Source organism: Mauremys reevesii, linkage group 1 (assembly GCF_016161935.1).
Source record: "Mauremys reevesii isolate NIE-2019 linkage group 1, ASM1616193v1, whole genome shotgun sequence".
NCBI lineage: Eukaryota > Metazoa > Chordata > Testudines > Geoemydidae > Mauremys > Mauremys reevesii.
This window is the reverse complement of record NC_052623.1, coordinates 225,352,000-225,375,357: the sequence shown is the minus strand read 5'-3', so window position 1 is coordinate 225,375,357 and position 23,358 is coordinate 225,352,000. Positions and strand designations below refer to the sequence as shown.

At 44.9% G+C, this 23,358-nt stretch overlaps 1 long non-coding RNA gene across 1 annotated transcript in view; it reads right to left on the bottom strand.

Annotated features, from left to right (window-relative positions):
• The window catches only part of LOC120377820, a 28,140-nt gene extending 5,185 nt beyond the window's left edge, over positions 1–22,955 (bottom strand). Inside the window, exon 1 of the long non-coding RNA XR_005587489.1 lies at positions 22,878–22,955. This is a non-coding gene — a long non-coding RNA (uncharacterized LOC120377820). The remainder of the gene's footprint in view (positions 1–22,877) is intronic.
• Positions 22,956–23,358: the final 403 nt, after the last annotated feature.

The window sequence follows — 23,358 nt, the reverse complement described above, 5'->3', positions numbered from 1 at the left end:
GGGAGCAAACAGACATGCTGCAGTCTCTGACTGACCTTCAGGCTCAACAGATCTGTTCTAGCCTTCCCCTGCAGCCCACAGAGAACTGTATTCCGGTGCCTCCCTGCACCCCCTTCCTTTACTACATGGCATCAGGGGCCAGTGCAGTACCCCTAGCACTCCACCCTGGGGGGAGTACAGACTATCACAGCTGCACATACACTGACCTGTGAGAGAGACAGTTGGTGTATGTGTGTTTGTGAAATGGAAATAACTGTTCCTTCCCTTTCAGAGGTTCTTTTCCCTGTATTTATAAAGTTTCATTCAGTTATAAATATGTCTGTTTTCACAGGTTTGGAATAAAAGTCTATTTATGGAAATTTAATTCATCTTTATTAGTTCACAACATATGCTGGCTGGGGCTGACATCATTCACAGATAATAGCAATGGGGGCAGTTGCAATGTTATATTACTACACACAGAGCACTCATTACAAAGCTCATACCATGGTGGGAAAAAACAAAACAACAACAATGATGCCAGGTACAGCACACTATAGCAACATGCTGTGTCTCACTGTTAAAATGGCCTTTCAAAGCCTCTCTGAGCTGTATAGTTCCCTGTTGAGCTTTTCGTATAGCCCTGGTATCTAGCTGCTCAGAATCAGCAGACAGCCATTCCACCTCCACCCTCCAGTGGAAATGGCTCCCTCTTTGCTTAGCAGATATTATGAAGTGCACAGCAGGCAACTATGACCATGGGGATATTTTTTCACTGAGGCCTTAACTTTTGAGTAGTCAGTGCCAGTAGCCTTTCAAATGGCCAAAGGCACATTCAAGTACCATTCTGCACCTGTTGAAGCTCTCCTTGCTGCTGTCAAAGCAGCAGGTGTACGGCTTCATGAGCTATGGGAGCAAGGTGTAGGCTGGGTCTCTGAGGACCACTATGGATGATCCTTGCTGGGATTCTATACTATGAAGAACATTCAGCAAGTGACATTTAAATTAGAGATTAGGAAAAACTTTCTAACTCCAAGGATAGGTAAACACTGGAATAGGCTTCCAAGGGAGGTTGTGTTATTCCCATCACTGGAGGTTTTAAGAACAGTTTAGACAAACACGTGTCAGGGATGGTCTAGGTTTACTTGGTCCTGCCTCAACACAAGGGACTAGACTAGACAACCTCTCAAGGTCCCTTCCAGCCCTTCATTTCTATGATTGTGCAAGGGACAGGTAGACAACAGGATGGTGTGCTGTCTTCCCAGAGCTAAGACACAAGACATCACTCTAAGATTGGATAGGCTTCTGAAGTCAACGGGCAAGGATCCACTGCTGATGGTTCATATCAGCTTTAATGATACTGTATTGCAGGATCTCTCTGAGACAATAGATGGCTTCAGGGAACTCAGAAGCATGCTGAAGAAGAAGTATGTCCAATGGATCTTATCAGAGATCCTTCCTGTCCCATGAGCGAAGGAAGACAAGGCAGAAGATTCTGAAAGTGAACCATTCATTAATTAAGTGGTGTGTGTTTGAGGGTTTTGGTTTCGTGGAACACTGGTCCACCTTCAGTGGGGTGAGGGGCTGTAAAGTTTGGATGGTCTCCATTTCAGTAGAAGGGGGACCAATCTTGGGGACATGCTGGCTAGCATAGTCAGGAGATGTTAAAGTAATAGTGAAAGGGGAGGGTAAAAAGAGAGAAGAAATAAGCATTCAGCATCAAAATCGAGATGTTGAGAACAAAATTAATCAAGGAACCAAAGGACATGAAGAGAAGAAATTCTTTAATTGCCTATACACTAATGCTAAGAGCCTTGTTAACAAACAAGAGGAATTGGAATTGCTCATTTGTAAGCATAAATTCGATCTAGTTGGTATTACTGAAACATGGTGGGATGAGTTACGTGACTGGAATGTTAAAATCAATGGTTATAACATATAGGAAGGATTAAGTGGGAAAAAGGGGTGAGGGAGTGTCATTCTATGTCAAAAATGGCTTTACCTGTTTCTGAGTCACTGACAACTTGGAAGAAAATGATCTTATGGATCAATGTCCTAATAGATAAGGCACAAGATGAGGTATTAATTGGTGGTATAGATTACCAAATCACAATAGGGAACAGGATGACTGGCTTCTTAAGCACCTCTCTATAATGTGCTGGGGAGGCTGGGGTGGGAGAAGCTGCATGATCATGGGGGACTTAATTTTGAGTGACATATGCTGCCAGTACTAAAACATCCTTGGAATTTTAAAATATTATAGAAGACAATTTCCTAATTCAAAAAGTGTTGCATCCAACATTGGGGAATTCTGTATTAGACCTGGTCTTAGCAGATAAACAGGAACTGATTACAGAACTAAAAATCAATGGTAGCTTAGGTATAAATGACCACAACTTGTTCACGTGTGTAAAGTGCAAACAGAGTGAAGTTCAAACCAGTAATATATATGTACTTGCTGCTTTAAATGGGAAAATTTTACAACATTCAAAGCAATTATGAACAAAAACAACTGGAAGGAAGAATTTGAACAGGAAAATGTGAATAATAATTGGGAAATATTTAAGAACACTTTACGTGATGCTCAAAAAGCCACAATCCCACAATCAAGAAAGAAGGCCCTACTTGTTTAAAAACTGGCCTAATTTAGAGAAATATATATGATATATAAAATATATAAAATGGAATAAAGGGGAAGTAGATAATAATGAATGTAAATCAGAAGCCAGGAACTGCAGAAAATTGATATGGGAAGTGAAGGAACACAAGGAAAAAATCTATAGCCAGCAGAGGTAAGGACAATAAGAAGGAGGTTTTTAAGTATATTAGGAACAAAAAGAATCCTAACAATGGTTTTGATACATTACTGGCTGGAAATGGTAGAATGATCAGAAATGGCAAAATTGTTTAATAAATATTTCTGTTCTGTATTTCAGAAGAAAAACAGGTGATGTAATGTATCATATGATAATGACACTTGTGACAAAGTTCCTCCTCTGCCTTGGTGGGTCCTGTGCTTTCTGGCAGATTTGCCCACCTCAGAGATTCACAGCATACATCTGTTTGTCTGCTTTTGCTAGAGCAGGGGTTGGCAACCTTTCGGAAGTGGTGTCCCGAGTCTTCATTTAGTCACTCTAATTTAAGGTTTTGCATGCCAGTAATACATTTTAATGTTTTCAGAAGGTCTCTTTCTATAAGTCTATAATATATAACTAAACTATTGTTGTATGTAAAGTAAATAAGTTTTTTAAAATGTTTAAGAAGCTTCATTTAAAATTAAATTAAAATGCAGAGCCCCCCCAGACCGGTGGCCAGGACCCAGGCAGTGTGAGTGCCACTGAAAATCAGCTCACCTGCCGCCTTCGGCACACGTGCCATAGGTTGTCTACCCCTATGCTAGAGGCTCAAACCTGATGTTCACTCAGCTAACCTCATCACTGGCCAGCATGGGGGAAATGGAGAACAATCTCTACAGTCTCTATTGTCCCACCTAGTGGGTCAGGGACAGGCCAGATCTCTTTCCAAATTTAGATCTTCCCCTGTGGTGTATCTCACAGACCAGGTCAACTCCTCCTGTGTTAGATAGAGAGTTGAGGGGATAGGGGGAACCCATGTCTACCCTCTACACCAGCCCAGGGCCCTGTGGATAGCAGCTGTCAACAACATCTCCTGTATCAGCTGCATGGCAGCTACAACTCCCTGGGATACTTCCACATGGCCTCCCCCCAGCACTTTCTTTATCATTACCACAGGACATTCCTCCTGAAGTCTGATAACACTTATATTCCTCAGTCCTCCAGCAGCATGCCTTCTCACTCCCTGCACACCCCCACTAACTGATGAGAGGTCCTTTTTAAACCAGGTGTCCTGATTAGCCTGCCTGCCATAATTGATTCCAGTACATTCTTAATTGGCTCCAGGTGTCTTAATTAGCTTGCCTGTCTTAATTGGTTTTAGCAGGTTTCTGATTGCTCTAGGGCAGCCCCTGCTCTGGTCACTCAGGGAATAGAAAACTATTCATCCAGTGGCCAGTATATTTGCCTTCTACCAGAATCCTGCACCAAACTGGTCTGGGTCTGTTACACACTCTTTCCAGTCCAATAATAACTCAGGAGGATGTTAAACAATAGCTACTAAAATTAGACGTTAAAATCAGTGAGTCTGGATAAGTTGCATCCAAGAGTTTTAAAAGAGCTGGTTGAGGAAATACTGGACCATTAATGTTGCTTTTCAATAAATTTAAGAATATTGAGGAAGTTCCAGAACTCTGGAAGAAAGCTAATCTTGTGCCTATATTTAAAAAGGATAAATGGGATGACCGATCAGTCTGACACTAATCTTGCCAAGATAATGGAGCAGCTGATATGGAGCTTGATTAATAAAGAATTAAAGGAAGCCAATATAATTAATGCCAATCAACATGGGTTTATGGAAAATAGATCCTGTCAAATCAGCTTATCTTTTTTTGATGAGGTTACTGGTTTACTGGATAAAGGTAATAGTGCTGATATAATATACTAAGACTTCTCGAAGGCATTTGGGACTAGTTATACATGACATTTTGATTAAAAAACTAGAACGATACAAAATTAAAAACTGGCTAACTGATATATCTTACATTGTGATTGTAAATGCGGAATTATCATAAGAACATAAGAACGGCCATACCGGGTCAGACCAAAGGTCCGTCTAGCCCAGTATCTGTCTACCGACAGTGGCCAATGCCAGGTGCCCCAGAGGGAGTGAACCTAACAGGCAATGATCAAGTGATCTCTCTCCTGCCATCCATCTCCATCCTCTGACAAACGGAGGCTAGGGACACCATTTCTTACCCATCCTGGCTAATAGCCATTTATGGACTTAACCACCATGAATTTATCCAGTTCTCTTTTAAACGCTGTTATAGTCCTAGCCTTCACAACCTCCTCAGGTAAGGAGTTCCACAAGTTGACTGTGTGCTGCGTGAAGAAGAACTTCCTTTTATTTGTTTTAAACCTGCTGCCTATTAATTTCATTTGGTGACTCCTAGTTCTTGTATTATGGGAATAAGTAAATAATTTTTCCTTATCCACTTTCTCCACATCACTCATGATTTTATATACCTCTATCATATCCCCCCTGAGTCTCCTCTTTTCCAATCTGAAGAGTCCTAGCCTCTTTAATCTTTCCTCATATGGGACCCTCTCTAAACCCCTAATCATTTTAGTTGCCCTTTTCTGAACCTTTTCTTCTGCCAGTATATCTTTTTTGAGGTGAGGAGACCACATCTGTACACAGTATTCTAGATGTGGGCGTACATGGATTTATATAAGGGCAATAATATATTCTCAGTCTTATTCTCTATCCCCTTTTTAATGATTCCTAACATCCTGTTTGCTTTTTTGACCACCTCTGCACACTGCGTGGACATCTTCAGAGAACTATCCACAATGACTCCAAGATCTTTTTCCTGACTCGTTGTAGCTAAATTAGCTCCCATCATATTGTATGTATAGTTGGGGTTATTTTTTCCAATGTGCATTACTTTACATTTATCCACATTAAATTTCATTTGCCATTTTGTTGCCCAATCACTTAGTTTTGTGAGATCTTTTTGAAGTTCTTCACAGTCTGCTTTGGTCTTAACTATCCTGAGCAGTTTAGTATCATCTGCAAACTTTGCCACCTCACTGTTTACCCCTTTCTCCAGATCATTTATGAATAAATTGAATAAGATTGGTCCTAGGACTGACCTTTGGGGAACACCACTAGTTACCCCTCTCCGTTCTGAGAATTTACCATTAATTCCTACCCTTTGTTCCCTTTCTTTTAACCAGTTCTCAGTCCATGAAAGGACCTTCCCTTTTATCCCATGACAGCTTAATTTACGTAACAGCCTTTGGTGAGGGACCTTGTCAAAGGCTTTGTCATTGAGCAGCTGTGTCTTTAGTGGGGTCCTGTAGGGATCAGTTTTTGACCCTACACTGTTTAATGTTTTTATCAATGACCTGGAAGAAAACATAAAATCATTGCTGATAAAGTTTTTAGATAACACAAAAATTGGGGTAGTGGTGAATACTGAAGAGAACAGGTCACTGGTACAAATTGATCTGGATATTGTGGTAAGCTGGGTGCAAGCAAACGTATGTTTTAATATGACTAACTGTAAATGTATACATCTAGAAATAAAGAATGTAGGCCATACTTACAGGATGGGGGACTCTTATCCTTGGAAACAGTGATTCTGAAAAAGATTTGGAGGTCGTAGTGGATAATCAGCTGAACAAGAACGCTGTGTCCAAAAGATCTTATATGCGTAAACTGGAATCTTTAGTAGAAGTAGAGAGATTATTTTACCTCTGTATTTGGCACTGGTGAGCCTGCTACTGGAATACTGTGTCCAGTTCTTGTGTCCACAATTCAAGAAGAGTGTTGATGAATTGGAGAGGGTTCAGAAAAGAGCTATGAGAATGATTAAAGGATTAGAAAATATGCCTTATAGTGGTAGGCTCACAGAGCTCAATCTATTTTGCTTAACAAAGAGAGGGTGACTTGATTACAGTCTATAAGTAACTATGTGGAGAAAAAATATTTGATAACAGGCTCTTCTATCTAGAGCGAAAGGTATAAAATGATGCAATGGCTGGAAGTTGAAATTAGAAAAATTCAGACTGGAAATAAGGCATGATTTTTTTAATAGTAAGGGTAATAAATCATTGGAACAATTTACCAAGGGTTGTGGTGGATTCTCCACTGGTAATTTTTAAATTTAGATTGGATTTTTTTTTATTCAAAAGAAATTATTTTTGGGGAAAAATATTTGTTATTCTTGGGCAGAAGGGCAAAGGACCAGATTCTCAAAGTTATTAGGCATCTGTCTCCAACTGAAATTATGCAGTGTTGCAGACATGTTGGTCCCAGGGTCTGAGAGAGATAGGGTAGGTGAGGTTATATCTTTTATTTGGTCAAGTTCTGTTGGTGGAAGGGACAAGCTTTTGAGCTACAAAGCGCTCTTCCTCAGGAAGAAGTGGAACTGAGGAAGAGCTTTGTTTAGCTCAAAAGCTTGTCCCTTCCACCAACAGAAGTTGGTCCAGTAAAACATGTGACCTCACCCACCTTTTCTCTGTGTTGAGATTAATGGGAGTTCGGTGCCCAAATACCTTTGAGAATCTAGGCCAGAAATCTTAGTGCTAACATCTAACAAGGTACATGAGCCGAAGAGCCACTCCAAAGTAGTTACAAATGTGTTACATGCCTGCAAACTGGAACAAAAGACAGCAGAATCCTTGTTGAAAATGGAGAAAATAAATCCTCGTGACCTGACTGTCTCAGTCTGGAGGGGTGGGAACCTGGCAGACAAGAGGAAGTGGTGCATATAGTGCTTCTTAATTTTCCTGGAAACGTGTAGTATTGCAGAGAAACCAGAGAGGGTGAAATGCTTCACACTGCTCCAGGTGGTAGGCCAGGAGGCACTGAACACATACAGTATACTCTGGTGGCTCTTCTCACAGCTGGGACCAGCCTTACTTCTGCTTTCACTATTTGTGAGAGTGGGGCAGGAAATCATAGTGGCGGAAGCATAAAAAAACCAATCTCAGCAAGTGTCTGATTGTTGATCTCACACCAGCCATCTCTACAGTGCTCAATTTTTTGCCACCATTTGGTTGCTATGACAGCACTGTCTCCATGGCAACCCTTCAGCTGAGGCCTTCCGTGGGGATAAGGGTGGGGAAGGAGAGAGCATATATGAGAGAAAGGATGGGGGACACAGAGAGGGGGGATAGAGGAAGCTGAGAATCCATCCTTGATTACATTCGAGATCCAGCAGCCAAAGGCAGCATATGGCCTGGGTCACTCCCCTCCTTTCTCTTACACCACAGCACCCCCGGACATTTCATAAACAGGACAAGAGCTCTTGTTCAATCCTTCTTGTGGGCAGGGCTCCCAGGACAATGACCTGGGGCTCTGGGTTCAATCTTGAGGGTTTCCCTTTGTTGGACCGCCTTCTTCTCTCCTGGAAGTGGGGATAATATCTCCAAGGCCTGGCCTTCCTTCATCTTTAGGGAACAGTTGTAGAAAGAGAAAGGCAAGGCGGTGTCATGATGGGCTCCTTGTGCCTACGGCCTGGGGGGATGGGAGAGGAACTCCTGGAAGGAGAGTGCTGCAGGATCAGGTGGCTGGCTCTGCTGATGTGGAGGTATTGGCATAGGTACTGCTTTCCCTATCCAGATTTCCTGGAAGAGAGATGGCCGAGGCATGAAATACATGGGCTATTTAGAGGTTGGAAACTGAGCTGGGGATAAGTGAGGATATAAGTCCTGAGAGGACCTCAGCATCACAGCTGATGGGCATGGGGGAGCCAGGGATTCCAGAGTGGGAGGAAAACACTTGAGGAGAATATGGGGGGTGGGGGATTCTATATCAAAGGTAATTAATATAACAGCCAAAGAGAATGTCAAAGGAGGGGGCTGAGGATGAGGATTTCAGTGTGCATCAGTGGGGGAGAGGGGCGCAGTGTTCAATTATGGAGGGAATAAGGAGAATATCTTGGGTGCACCATGGAATGGGGTACATCAGACAGAGAGAGGCATGAGAAAGCATGTAGAGAAGGAATGCACCAGAGAAGGGATGCATTGGAGGAACAGCCTTGCTGGAGAGTCAATGCATATTGGGAAGGGGTCAAAAGTGCATGGGGTGAGCAGATCAGGAGAGCCTGAGAGAAAGGGTGAAGCAGGGAGGGAAGGGTATTAGGGGAATGTATCAGAGGAGGCCAGGTGAACACTAGTGGGAGATGGGGGGCATCAGATATGGCAGGGGGGATAGGATATTTATCAGGGAGAGTTGCAGGAGAACCAGAGAGAGGAATATGGGTGCATTAATCTCTTCTATCCTCCCGCCCATCCCTCCATAACTTTGTCTTTCCTTTTTTGGCTTCAAAGATTTCTCCTGCAGTCTACACCAGCCTCATGCTCCCCTTCCTAGAAGCTGACCCTATACCCAGTCATGTGTATGAGGGGAAGGTGTCCCCAATAGACCTTTGGTTTCTGTCTGTATAAAGTTGCCCTGGCTGGGATCCCTCAGCCTCTCACACCTAAATCCAGCACAGATTGGAAAAGACTTCACATCAACCGGTCATATGATATAGGGGAAAAGAAGAATGGAACTGGAGAGGCAGGAGGGAGGTCTGATGGCTCCCAGGGAACATGAGCACAGGTTTCTGCCAAGGGACTGGGGTATCTGACAATTACTTGTGTGTGGAGATGTGTGTGTATATATCTCGGAAGCCCTTTTTAAACTAGGGAAACAAAGGATCAAAGGTGCCCCTTCTCCCTCCCTGGCAGTGTTAAAAGCTGATGTCACATTGGAGCGAGTTAAGTTTAATGCTGGTGTAGCACAGGAAGGATGAGGCTGCTGGCCTACAAAGGGTTATTGTACTCAGATGACCCTGTCCCTGGACAAGTGTTTTCAACAATTTTTGAAGTGGGGCCAGTGAGCAGCCAAAATTAGGGACAGAAAAGATTTAGAGCATTTGATCACATCTTCTCCATTCACCCCTCCCCTGGGATCAAGGCAGGATTTTTCCTTCCCTACAATCCATTTTCCAGAGCTTTGTCTAGTTCTAGTTGTCAAAGAGGCTTCCAGACTAGGCTACAGTCTAATAGATGCTCATCAGTAGGATGCACTTCTTATATCCGTTCTCCTCTCCATTCCCCTCCCCAGTTTCAATCTATTACTCCTTGTTGCGGCCCATCAACAACAGTATAGGGGCTATGACACACAGTTGAACAGTTCTGATTCCATACAGTAAAAAACAGTAATACACACACACTAGTCTGTTCATAACACTAGTTATATTGTGGGCAGCAGGCTCCATTGTGCTATGCCAGTCAGCCTTTCCATCGGTTTCCTTCCCATCTATCTATATAGTCTGATTGTTATGTTAGTGGGCCCCAGACACCTAAACACCATAATAACTAGGCACAAATGTGAAGTATGTTTTTTATAGTTATTTCTTGCTTCTGCTGTGCCCATATACTGGCTGTAGAGTGGACAGGGTATGACACATTCATATTCCACTAATATTGCAAACTGTGCAAATCCCTGAGGTCCATTATCTCAAACTACACTTTCCAAGGTGAGAACTTACATATAACCAGTTTCTTTAGTGTATTAAGCTTAGTTTGCATGCTCTTTTTTATTTTCTTAGTAGTCTCTTGTCTGCTACCTCCTTAATTACTTAAAATACACTTGTTATAGTTAATACGTTTATTTCTGGTTTACAATACAACCCAGTTTATGTGATTTCTAAACGGGGGGGGTGGGAGAAGTTGTGCATACCCCCCCCTCCACATTGATGAGAGGTGAATTTCATATAATTTTGGGTTTGTACTCCAAGGGGTGTGGACATCTTGGTGCTGTGGCAAACCCCTTAAGCTGAGCCTTCCCAGAGCAGATCTGTCTCTCTGTGCAGCTGGGTATGGCCCTGCCTGTGTGCTTGGCTGGAAAAGGCTGGGGAGCCTAGCCCAGCAAGACCAGGTAAAAGGGGGCCCAGGCTGGCAGAATAGACTGACTCAGTGCTGTCCCAGCACATCAGGTGACGTCCCAGGGGGTCCAACCCATCACCGGTTCCCTTCAGCTTCCTGGAAAAAAACTTGGGAACAAACAAAGGAGCTGGATATGAGTCAGTGCCCTCGTTGCCAAGAAGGCCAATGGCATATTGGGCTGTATTAGTAGGAGCATTGCCAGCAGATCAAAGAAAGTGATTATTCCCCTCCATTCGGTACTGGTGAGGCCACACCTGGAGTAATGCATCCAGTTTTGGGCCCCCCACTACAAGAAGGATGTGGACAAATTGGAGACAGTCCAGCGGAGGGCAGCGAAAATGATCAGGGGGCTGGGGCACATGACTTACGAGGAGAGGCTGACTGAACTGGGCTTGCTTAGTCTGCAGAAGAGAAGAGTGAGGGGGGATTTGATAGCAGCCGTCAACTACCTGAAAGGGGGTTCCAAAGAGGATGGATCTAGACTGTTCTCACTGGTAGCAGATGACAAAACAAGGAGCAATGGTCTCAAGTTGCAGTGGGGGAGGTCTAGGTTGGATATTAGGAAACACTATTCACTAGGAGGGTGGTGAAGCACTTGAATGGGTTACCTAGGGAGGTGGTGGAATCTCCATTCTTAGAAGTTTTTAAGGCCTGGCTTGGATGATTTAGTTGGAGTTGGTCCTGCTTTGAGCAGGTGCGTTGGACTAGATGACCTCCTGAAGTCTCTTCCAACTCTAATCTTCTATGATTCTATGAGTGGTTTTACCTGCCCGGGAAGTGGCTGTCTCTGCCTCTTCATCAGGTCGATCATTAGCATGTTCACAGACACCAAAATGCTTGGAAGAAGCCCCCACCCCCTGCCGCCTTAAAGAGACAGACTTAGTTTTCACAAGTACAGCAAGAAAAACATTTTGAAAAAGTGGGGCCTGGATTGGGGTACCCTCGATCACCCCTCTTGCTGTTCCCAAGATGTCAGCTGTTTGGATGCTCCCCTCAGGGAGGTCAGTTACACAGTTCCCTCTTAAAACTTGAGCCACAGGTGAGATGCCTGGTATTACAGGTGCAGATCCAGCAAATTTCTCCTGGACAAACCCTTCCCTGTAATGAGTGGGGGAAACACTCCTGTACTCCCTCACATTCCTTCTTAACCTCTTTCTCTGGGCCCCCTGCCAGGGCACCCCTCCCCCCGTGCTCCCTGGAGAGAAATCTGTCCCCTGTCCAGCTGTGGGCTCACAGCTACCAACCATGACAGACCCTTCACTGGCAAGCCCTGTACACTCCTCCGTCTTTGAATTGGGTTGGCCTCCAGTTACAGAGCCCATGGAATCCTCACCCTGCGCCCCGCAACAGTTTCTCGGATCCCACCTTCCCCCTCTAAGGCTTCCCTTCCTCCAGGACACATTTCCCTATGCATCCTAGAGCAGGATTTGTCCCTTGCTTAACTGCAACTTCCTGACAGCCAGCAACCTGGACAGTCTCCCTACTGTCAGGCAAAACATTCCCCTCACCTGAGGGAACAGCTACTGGACAGGAGCTGGCTCTGCTCACCCCCACCCCTTGTGACAAATCTGTCTCTTATGCATCCTTTCATTTTCTTCTGCTTGCACCCTGTGCAGCTCCAACTTTTTGATAACTTCACTTTCACTAATTTTCCTACTTTTCTATCCCTGCTTCTCTTTCCCGAAATAACCAGTAACCACTTTGTCTGTTCTCTAGCCACCACATTTAAAACTCACTTAAAATCACCACCGGTGTTTCAGGGCAATAGGCTGTGCATACTATGCTACTCGACTACACCATTGTGACAGGTTGGACCCAGGCTGGCAGAATAGACTGACTCAGTGGCGTCTCAGCACACCAGGTGACATCCCAGGGTGTCCAACCCATCACAGATCCTTCCCCAGGATATTACACCAAAAAAGGGAGGAGGTATTGTCTTATATATCAAAGATATATGCACTTGGACTGAGGTTGAGATGGAAATAGGAGACAGACTTGTTAAGAGTCTCTGGGTTAAAAAAGGGGTGTGTGATGTCATGGTAGAGGTCTACTACAGACCACCTAACCAGGAAGAAGAGGTAGATGAGGCTTTATTTAATAAATAAATAGGACACTAACAAAATCATCCAAAGCACAGGACGTGGTGGTGATGGGGGACTTCAACTACCCAGACATCTGTTGGGAAAATAATACAGCACTGCACAGATTATCCAACAAGTTCTTGGAATGTATGGAGACAATTTTTTATTTCAGAGGTGGAGACAGCAACTAAGGAGAGGCTGTTCTGGATATGATTTTGACAAATAGGGAGGAACAGTTTGAGAATTTGAAAGTGGAAGGCAGCTTGGGTGAAAGTGATCATGAAATGACAGAGTTTATGATTCTAAGGAATGGTAGGAGGGAAAACACCAGAATAAAGATAATTGATTTCAAGGAGGCAGACTTTAGCAAACTAATGTTGGTAAGTATCAGAGGGGTAGCCGTGTTAGTCTGGTTCTGTAGAAGCAGCAAAGAATCCTGTGGCACCTTATAGACTAAGAGACGTTTTGCAGCATGAGCTTTCATGGGTGAATATCCGAAGAAGTGGGTATTCACCCACGAAAGCTCATGTTGCAAAACATCTGTTAGTCTATAAGGTGCCACAGGATTCTTTGCTGCTTCTAATGTTGGTAAGTAAGATCCCCAGGAAGCAAATCTAAGGGGGAAAACAGTTCATAAGAACATAAGAACAGCCGTACTGGGTCAGACCAAAGGTTCATCTAGCCCAGTATCCTGTCTACTGACAGTGGCCAATGCCAGGTGCCCCAGAGGGAGTGGACCTAACAGGCAATGATCAAGTGATCTCTCTCCTGCCATCCATCTCCATCCTCTGACAAACCCATCCTGGCTAATAGCCATTAATGGACTTAACTGGATAAATTCATGGTGGTTCTCTTTTAAAGTTCAAGAGAGTTCACAGTTTTTCAGAGACATTGTTAAGGCAGGCACTATCCCACTGTGTAGGATAGATAGGCAGTCTGGCAATTCATCACCCTGGCTTAACCAGGAGATCTTCGATTATCTGAAATTCAAAAAAAGGTCCTACAAAAAGTGGAAACTAGGTCAAATTACAAAGGATTAATATAAACAAACACCACAAGTATGTAGGGACAAAATTCAAAAGACCAAGACACAAAATGAGAAAAAACTAGCTAGAGACATAAAGGGTAACAAGAAAACATTCTAAAATTACATTAGAAGCAAGAGGAAGACCAAGGACAGGGTAGGCCCGTTACTCAATGAGGCGGGGGGGGGGGGCGGGGGAAATAAGAGAATGTGGAAATGGCAGACATGTTAAAAGACTTTTTTTGTTTCAGTTTTCACCAAAAAGTTTAGTAGCAATTGGACATCTAACAGTGAATTCCCGTGAAAATGAGGTAGGATCTGAGGCTAACATAGGGAAAGAACAAGTTAAAAATCATTTAGACAAATTAGATATCTTCAAATCAGCAGGGCCTGATGAACTACATGCTATAATACTCAAGGAGCTCACTGAGGAGATATCTGAGCCATTAGGGATTATCTTCGAAAAGTCATGGAAGACAGGAGAGATTCCAGAGGACTGGAAGAGGGCAAATATAATGCCAATCTATAAAAAGAGAATAAGGACAACCCAGGGAATTACAGACCAGTCAGCTTAACTTCAGTACCCAGAAAGATAATGGAGCAAATAATCAAGCAATCAATTTGCAAAGGTTTTAAAGAATAGGTTATGTAGTCCTGCCTTGAGTGCAGGGGACTGGATTAGATGAAAGGAGGTTTTAAAGAACTGGTTAGACAAACACCTGTCAGGAATGGTCTAGTTACTATGTAGTCCCACCTTGAGTGCAGGGGACTAGACTAGATGGCATCTTGAGATCCCTTCCCGTCCTACACTTCTATGATTCTTCATGTCTGGTCATCCTGACAGAATGATTCTTCTGAGAGATTGAAGCAGGTGTCCATCAGGATACGTCTAAATATCTGTAGAAGCCACTTGTCTGTCCCACGAAGAACCTCTGCTTGATTAATGTGCTCAAATGCTCAATGAAACTTGTCCTCTTGGCCTGGCATAGGCTGCAGATCCTATATCTGAGGGTGGTTGCAGACATTGTCTGTCGTGGACCTGATATTCTGGACAGAAAACATGCAGTGAGCATCAGGGAACCTTTTGGTGTTATACACCCAAGTGATGCTTCCCAATGTTCTTCAGAGGAGTTTTGGGACTGATAACAGAGACTTTTTGAAGGTTAGTAAATAAATGTCACAGAAGTTAGAGATAAACACCTATTATCACCCAGAGAGCACACGTTCTTCTCCCCCTCCTTGAAGCATTGCTTCACTTCCCTCAGTGGCTGCTTGAGCATCCTTCTCAAGGTTCAGCTAATGCTCTTGAGCAACTCTCGTTGAGGCAGAAGAGAGAACCCACAAGCCACTTCCAGGAAGTGGGGCAGATTTCATCAGTTGCAACAGGGATGTTTCTACATCAGATCTCCTTCTCTCTCGCTCTCTTCTTTTCCATCTCTTTGTTACTTATCTTATTTTTCTCCACCTCTTTTTCATTCTTTCTTTCCTACCCATCTTTCTTTTCTCTCTCTCTTGTTCATCTCTTCTTTTTCAGCATCTCTTAATTTGTCTCCCCTTTTTTCTGTTTCATTTACTCTTACTGTTTTTTCTGTCCCTTCCTCTTTGTATGTTTCTCCTTCCTTCATTCTTTTTTCCTTCAGTCTCTCTCCCTTAGTTTCCAGTGTCTCCTTCCCAGCCATTGCCTACTCAAGTGTGGGAGATCTGCAAAGAGAGCAGGTGAACAGCAGAGAGAGAGAGAAAGGATGATCCAATGGTTACAGTGCAAGCCTGTGACTTGTGGAAACCTGGGTTCAATTCACTGCTGTACCTCAGTTTTCCTGTGTGTCATTGGACAAATCACTTAGCCTCTCTGGACCACATTTACTTATTTGTACAATGGGGATAATAGCACTGCTCTAGTTAACAGGGGTGTGGTGAGGCAACATACATTAAAGACTGTGAGGTGCTCAGATGCTGTGGTAATGGGGGAGGGGGCATAAAAGTATGATGGGTGGAAGTCAAACAGTAAATCCTGGAGCTCCACAAACAGTTTTACTTCCTCCCACCCTCCATATTCTTATCAGCCCCTGAAGCCCTGGCTGGAGTTAAGGCTCTCAGAGCTGCTACGTTCCCTGCTTGGCAGCTGGGAGCCCTGGCTACAGTTATCCTGTCTGCCCCAGTTGTCACTTAGCCAAGCTGTACAGATTTAACTCCTTTAGCCTACCCCCAAACATCTGTCTTTCCAGCTTCCTTAATCACGTTTGCTGGGGAGGCGAAAAGAGCGGGTTTCTGCCTCTCCTCCATTTTTATTCCCTACATTTTATTATTTTGTTTTTGACAGAAGGGCTGACCAAAATTACCTCCCCACCCCCACCTTTCCCAAGGGACATCTGGTCCTTGTGGTTGGGAAAAGATGTTCCAGTCTTACCAATTTCATTCTCCTTCCCCCTCCTGCTCTTGACTGTGTTCTTATGGTTGCAAAATCTCCTTTTGTTGTCTGGTCTCCTTCCCCACATCTTCTTTGCTGCACAAGGATTGGCTCCTCTGTCACTTTCTCAGCAAGGTCATCCCTCTAACTGACCTTGTTGGAATGACTGATGTGTTAGTACTCTAGGTGTGGGGAGCCCAGGATTGTAATAGCAGGGGGGCTGCATGGCAGGAGTGAGGGGCATTGACAGAGCTGTGGAAATGGAATATCAGGCGGCTGCAGGGGAGGATGGAAGAAGCATTGGTACAGCTTGGGAGGGGGATTGAGGGCAGAACTGTAATATCGGAGGGATGGACAAGACTCAGGCGTATCAGCAGAGCTTTGAGGACACCCAGGGCTGAACTAGCAGGGTGTATTGCAGGCAGGATTGAGGTCCCTTAGCAGAAAGATGGCGAATGGAAGCAATGAAGCAGAATGAGCTGCACTTTCTTTTTGTCATTTAATAAGAAGCAATAATTCACCACGCTGATTCCACTCAACTCTCCATCCTCCTCTGAGATCCCCATGTGTTAGTAAATCTTTCTGCCCTGTTCTGAGTTTCCTTTACCTAGCATGCGTCCCCTCCCCCAGAGTTCAGATGCAGGCCTGCGGGCTGCAGCAAGAACACTGTGCTTGTGCTGCTGAGGACGTGTGTGCCAGCACACAGCCTCAAATCTCCATTTCCCCCTGCCAACTACTGTTGCACCATCAGGAGGCAAATGAGTCCGTAGGACAACTAAAGGCAGCACCCCATGCTCTCCCCTTTGACTCCCTTCTCTTAACCCCTCTGTAACCTTAAGACATCCTTCCTCTACAGCTCCTGGGCAAGCGTGGAGGGATTAGGTCTAGAGATACTGATAGAATGATGGGAAGGAGAAGGGAGAGTGAGGCTGATGGGGAGAGAGAAATAGTATCTGATAGGAAGATATAGAGACAGGTGAAAAGAGCACGGGGAGATGGAGGGAGACTTTTTGGGAGAGAGAAAACAGAGGGAGTGACAGAGAAAATCAGGTGGAGAGAAAGGGAGGATGGAGGGAAGAGGAGAAGGATAGAGAACAGAAGGGAGACAGAACAGGAGAGTTGGGTAGAGAAAGACTGCACTTGTCTACATGAGGTGATTTTTAACAATTTTATAGGTGATGTTTTAAAACTGTGGTGTGGAGAGGGCAAGTTGTAGCTTTCACTTGCCTTAGCACATGGGGGGTGAACACAAAACACCTTGCTAGGAGTCACCTTGACCAGCAAACATGGCAAAGCTACAGCTTGTGCTATCTACACAGGGGTTTTAAAACATATTAGCTACTGTGTTTTTTAGAAAGCTGTTCCTAGTGTGGACAAGCTCACTGGCTGAAGGGGAAAGGCACATTGAGGAAAAGGTACAGGAGCAGCAGGCACTGCACAGACAAACTGTGTGAGAGCAGGGGGTAATGGTAAAAAAGAGACGTTGGTAAACTGTTCAGCTTCAGAAACCAAACTCCAACTTGTCAAGGAAACGTTCTGTTTCTTGCCCCAAAACAAAAGAATGTTTGATTGCTGACACTTCATTTTCTACAAAATAGGAGAAAATGACATAAAACTGTAAAAAAATAAATGTCACCTGCTTTTAGCGGTCAGCAAATGTACCAGGCAGTAGCCCTGGATGGCTCCTTGCAGATTTTTTTACAGGTCACAGTTTTCCCAATGATCTGTTGCTGAGCATAACCAGATGGTAGATAATGTGCACATCAGTTGTGCAGCCAGGATTCACTTATCACAAGAGAGGAGTGAATAAACACTTAGGTCAGAAGTGATCAAATATTGTATTCCCCAAATGAGAAGTGAGTAAACTGTTTATCCGGATTTATCCTTGACTACACTACTGTGTGGGACATTGTCTGTGGTTCTTTCCATCTTGTTTGCAATTTTCCTTCTGTCTGTTGCCATGCTAACAGGCATGCAGCTCCACCAATGGTAGCACTAGTGCAGACTGGGCTGCATTTGCCAGCATTTAACCACTCTGTCGTATAATCCTGCTCAGCAGAAGCCTACACCTTAATTTATTTATTTTAACATGCATCCGGGAATGGGCAGCATCCTGCTTGTCTGTATCATGGGAAAGGGGAATTGCACCTTACTTCCCCCATCCGGGATCAGCTTCTCCCTTCCTGTTCCCATGCACTTGCTTTGTTTGCAGAGAGACAAGGGCCTGGCCAGGAGAGTTGGCACAGGAATATAATCTCCCTCAAATAAAGTGCATGCAGAAATACAGGTGGTTCCCACCTGTTAAAATAAACTAGAACCGAGCTGGGGAGGTGCACTGTCCTCAGCCAAAGCACCTTTCCTCCTACAAAGAAATGGGTACAGCAGTTGTGAGAGCTTCGCCCACATATACCACCTCAGCCCTGCTCTGGAGTGGTAAAAAGGGAGCTCTATTTCCATTGGCCATGTCAGTCCTTGGCCTCTCTGCTGAGAGTGACAACAACAGGGTCACCTATGCCCATTTGTGATGGTGGTTTTTGCAACATATACACCTGTCACACCAAGATCTTGATGGAGACACCTCCCATCTCATTAGAGAGAGCCCACCAAACATCCATTGGATGGGAACGAATTTGAGTGTCTAATGAAGGAATTCAGATTGAAATTAATTAGTACTTGCTGGTGTCCAGGGTTGGATTGGACAAGGTGCCTGTAGCAATGAGAGGACTCACCCAGCGGCATCTCCTGCTGGTCATCCAGGGAATTCACTTGTCCAGCCATTGGAGCACCCTCTGCAGGCTGATGTCCTGCTTGTCACTGGCCCGCGTGTCCCTCCCAGACCCTGGTGCCCCTTTAGCTTGGGTGCTGCCTCCTGGCAGTACCTCCACTCTCTGGGCTCCCCTCCCAGGGGAATCCCCACCCTCTGTCCCCACCTTGCCTCTGTGTTCACTGCCAGTCCTCATCTAGCCCCCACACACTGGGGCAGACTGCAGTCTGTATCACTCATCAGCAGCAAGGGGCGTTTGAACCTGCTGCCTCTGCCTACCCCCGGGATGCACCCCTGCAACTCCAGTACCTATTTGGCCTTAGACAAGGCCTGCAGCCTGGGGGTTTTCCAGGTGGGAGCTCCTCAGCTCCCTTGCCCTATTCCCCAGCACTGCGCTACTCTGGTACCTTTCATTTCCCAGGCAGCCAGGTCCTCCCCTCTCTACTGCTAGAGAAGGACTGCCTGAGCTCCTGGCTTGCAATCCTTTTATAGGGCCAGCTGCGACCTGATTGGAGTGTGGCCCCAGCTGTGGCTGTTTCCCCAGTCAGCGGAGGCTTGCTGCTATGCCCTGCCACAGCCCTCTCCCAGGGCTGTTTTAAGCTCTTCAGGGCAGGAGCAAGTGACCACCCCGCTACAGTGCCTTTGAGGTAAAAGATTTTGTATTCCAGTCCCAAAACTTGGTGAGCTATCCACTCCCCTCTGACCTAGGGCTGTATTGGAACTGATGTTTTAGAAGTGAAACGCTTTACTTAGATCTGTATAAAGATCGCACAGGAAGTGAGGGTCTTGGCTCAAATTCAAATCCAGAACTCTACCTTGTGGGTGTTCACAGTTTTAACATGTCTGCGCCAGACTGGTTCATCACCTGTAATATCTCTGTGAATTCAGCTTCAGACCTTCTCGATATTCAAAATCATAGAAATATAGGGATGAAAGGGACTTCAAGAGCTCATCTAGTCCAGCTCCCTGCACTGAGGCAGGAGCAAGTAAACCTAGACCACCCCGACAGGTGTTTTTCCAACCTGTTCTTACAAACCTCCAGTGATGGGGATTCCACAACCTCCCTTGAAAGCCTGATCCAGTGCTTAACTATTCTTACAGTTAAAAAGTTTTTCCTAATATCTAACTTAAATTCTCCTTGCTGCCGATTAAGTCCATTATTTCTTGTCCTACCTTCAGTGGACATGGAGAACAATTGATCACCATCCCTTTTGTAACAGCTTTTAACCTATTTGAATACTGCTGTCAAATTCCCTGTCAGTTTTATTTTCTCAGGAGAATGCGTATCCAGTTTTTTAAAACTTTTCCTTATAGGTCAACTTTTCTAAACTTTTTATCATTTTTGTTGTTCTCCTCTGGACTCTCTCCAGTTTATCCACATCTTTCAGAAAGTGTGGCACCCAGAATTGTATACAGTACTCCAGCAGAAGCCTCACCAGTGCTGAATACAGCAGGACAATGACCTTCCGTGTCTTACATACAACACTGCTGTTAATACACCCCAGAATGATATTAGCCTTTTTTGCAGCTGCATCACATTTTTGACTCATATTCAATTTGTGATCCACTATAACCTCCAGATCCTTTTTAGTAGTACTAGCACCTAGCCAGTTATACCCAATTTTGTAGCTGTGGATTTGATTTTTCCTTCCTAAGTGAAGCCCTTCGTTTATTGACTTTCATATTGCTAATTTCAAATTTCTCTCTCCAATTTGTCAAGGCCATTTTGGATTCTAATCCTGTCCTCCAAAGTGCTAACTACCCACCCCAGCTTAATGTCATTCACAAGTTTTATAAGTACATTCGCCACTCCATTATCCAAGACATTAATTAACATATTGAAGAGTAGCAGACCCAGGACTGACCTCTGCAGGACATCATTAGATTCACCTTCCCAGTTTGACAGCAAACCATTGATAATTACTCTTTGAATATGGTCTTTCACCAAGTTTTGCATCCATCATAGAGTAATTTCATCTAGACCACATTTCCCTAGTTTGCTTATGAGACTATCATGTGGGATTGTGTCAAAAACCTTACTGAAATCAAGAGATATCATGTCCACAGCTTTCCCCTATCCATTAGGCCAGTAACTCCATCAAAGAAGGAAATTAGGTTGGCCTGGCCTAATTTGTTCTTCACTAATCCACTCTGGGTATTGCTTATCACTCTATTATCCACTACGTGGTTACGCATCCATTGTTTAATTATTTGTTCCAGTATTTTTCAGGTATCAAAGTGGCTGATTAGTCTATAATTCTCCAGATCCTCTGTGTTCCCATTTCTACAGATAGGTACTATGTTTGCTCTTCTCCAGTCCTCTGGGACCTCACCCGTCTTCTATTCTCAAAGTTAATCACAAAGGTTCTGAGATTGCTTCAGTTAGATCTTTAAATACCCTAAATTGAATTTCATCAGATCCTGCTAACTTGAGTACCTCTAACTTATCTAAATATTCTTTAACCTGTTCCTTCTCTATTTAAACCTTTAATAATTTAAATCTTCAAAATAATTTAACCTTTAAAATATCTCTATATCTATGCTGCTGAAGGAGGTTCTGAACTTGTAGCCAGTTCTGCACTGTTCCCTACTGAACCTCCTGCTGGGACAAGAGCTTTGAACTCCTATAGCCAGGGCCGCATAGAGCAACTCTTGCTGGAGGTAGCTGGGAGACACTAATGCAGCTAGTGTTCCTGCACTTTTGTGTTCAGAAGTTTCTTTTGGGAGGGGCCAGGCCTGGCATGGCTGGAGCTGCACTCAGCCAGAGCTCCTGTATTGAAGTGTGGAGTAGTTAGGCCAGGAGTGGCCAACCTGAGCCTGAGAAGGATCAGAATTTACCAATGTACATTGCCAAAGAGCCACAGTAATATGTCAGCAGCCCTCCCCCCATCACCTCCCTCACCCCCCACTCCCAGCACATCCCACCTATTGGCAGCCCACCCCACACCTCCTGATCAGCTGTTTCGGGGCTTGCAGGAGGCTCAGGGGCAGGGGGAGGAGCGAGGGCACGGCAGGCTCAGGGGCAGACGTGGGAAGGGGTGGAGTGGGGGCAGGGCCTGTGGCAGAGCCAGGGGTTGAGCAGTGAGCATCCTGCAGCACATTGGAAAGTTGGCACCTGTAGCTCCAGCCCTGGAGTCAGTGCCATAGGTGCCAACTTCTCCTGGTGCTCGCCCCCCCCCCGCCCTGCCCCCATTTCAACCCTTTCCCCAAAGTCCCCGCCCTAACTCCACCCCTCCCTGCCCCTATTGGACTCCTTCCTCAAATCCCTGCCCCGGCCTGACTCTTCCCCTTCGCCTCCTCTGAGCGCACCACATTCCCACTCCCCCCCTCCCACAGCTCGTTACGCCGCGAAACAGCTGTTTTGTGGCGGCAAGTGGTGGGAGGAGAAGGGGGTGAGGTGAGGCGGGGGAGAGGGGAGGGGAGCTTGGCTGCCGGTAGGTGCAGAGCACCCACCAATTTTTCCCTGTGGGTGCTCCAGCCCCAGAGCACCCACAGACTCGGCACCTATGGTCGGTACCTATACAAGGAGCCACATATTAACTTCTGAAGAGCCGCATGTGGCTCCGGAGCCACAGGTTGGGAGCCCTGAGCTAGGAGCTCCTTGCACATTGTGCCCCAGGCCTATTTCCTAGCCTCTCTCCTGCTGAAAGACTCTAGGACTGGAATTGTTTTTAATCACCTGTAGCCAGTGATCCCTCCCTGTTCCTTACAGAGCCTTTTGCTGTAGTAGGCTGGGACTGTAATAGATGTGATCTTTTCATAGCCGACACGACTGCTGTACTATTCTTTATGGCATGCTCTGCTGGAAGATGCTGGGTCTGGAGTAGTCAGGAGCTCCCCACGGAGCTAGCATTCCTTCTACACTTTTCATAGCACCTCCTCCTCTGAAAGGCTGTAATTTCCAGAGCCAGTGCTCCTTTCCTGCTCCCTAAAGTTTTATGTGACAATGATAAAGCTACTCTTGCTCTCTGCTTCACTTTACCTTCCCCAGCCTCCACCCAGGTCTGTGCTACAGTTTTAAGGAAATAGTGCCCATAGCATTCCATACATACAGTGCCTCCCAATGGGAAAGGCCAAGCTAGGGGTAGCTGTGACCTACCTTATTCTCTATGGTGACATTAAAGTTTACTTGTGTTCATTCTCTCTCACATGTTGCTGAAAAGGAGCTAGATTTCTTGTGAAGCCTTGGTCAATACTGCTGAGCTACCTATCACGTGCAGCTGAACTCTTATCTCTCCCGTCCAGTTCCTTGCCCCTTCCGGTTTCCGTAACCTCATTCCTGCCAACGGAAGAATGCACCAAAATACAAATAGCTTTCCAAGTACCAAAAGCTTCTGTATATCTGTATTGTTTTGCCTTACTTTTTGTTCCTAAGAACTCTGTCCTTGGACAAACTGTACCGGACACACAAAGGAAAACACCCAGACCCTCAAAACATTCACACAAAGCGGGTGCTACTATAAACAAATAAATAATAATAAAATATAAACATGCCATAGATAAACAAATACAATCATGCAGACATGCATCCATGCACCCCCCCCAACACACACACACATGCATACACACACAGAGAGATA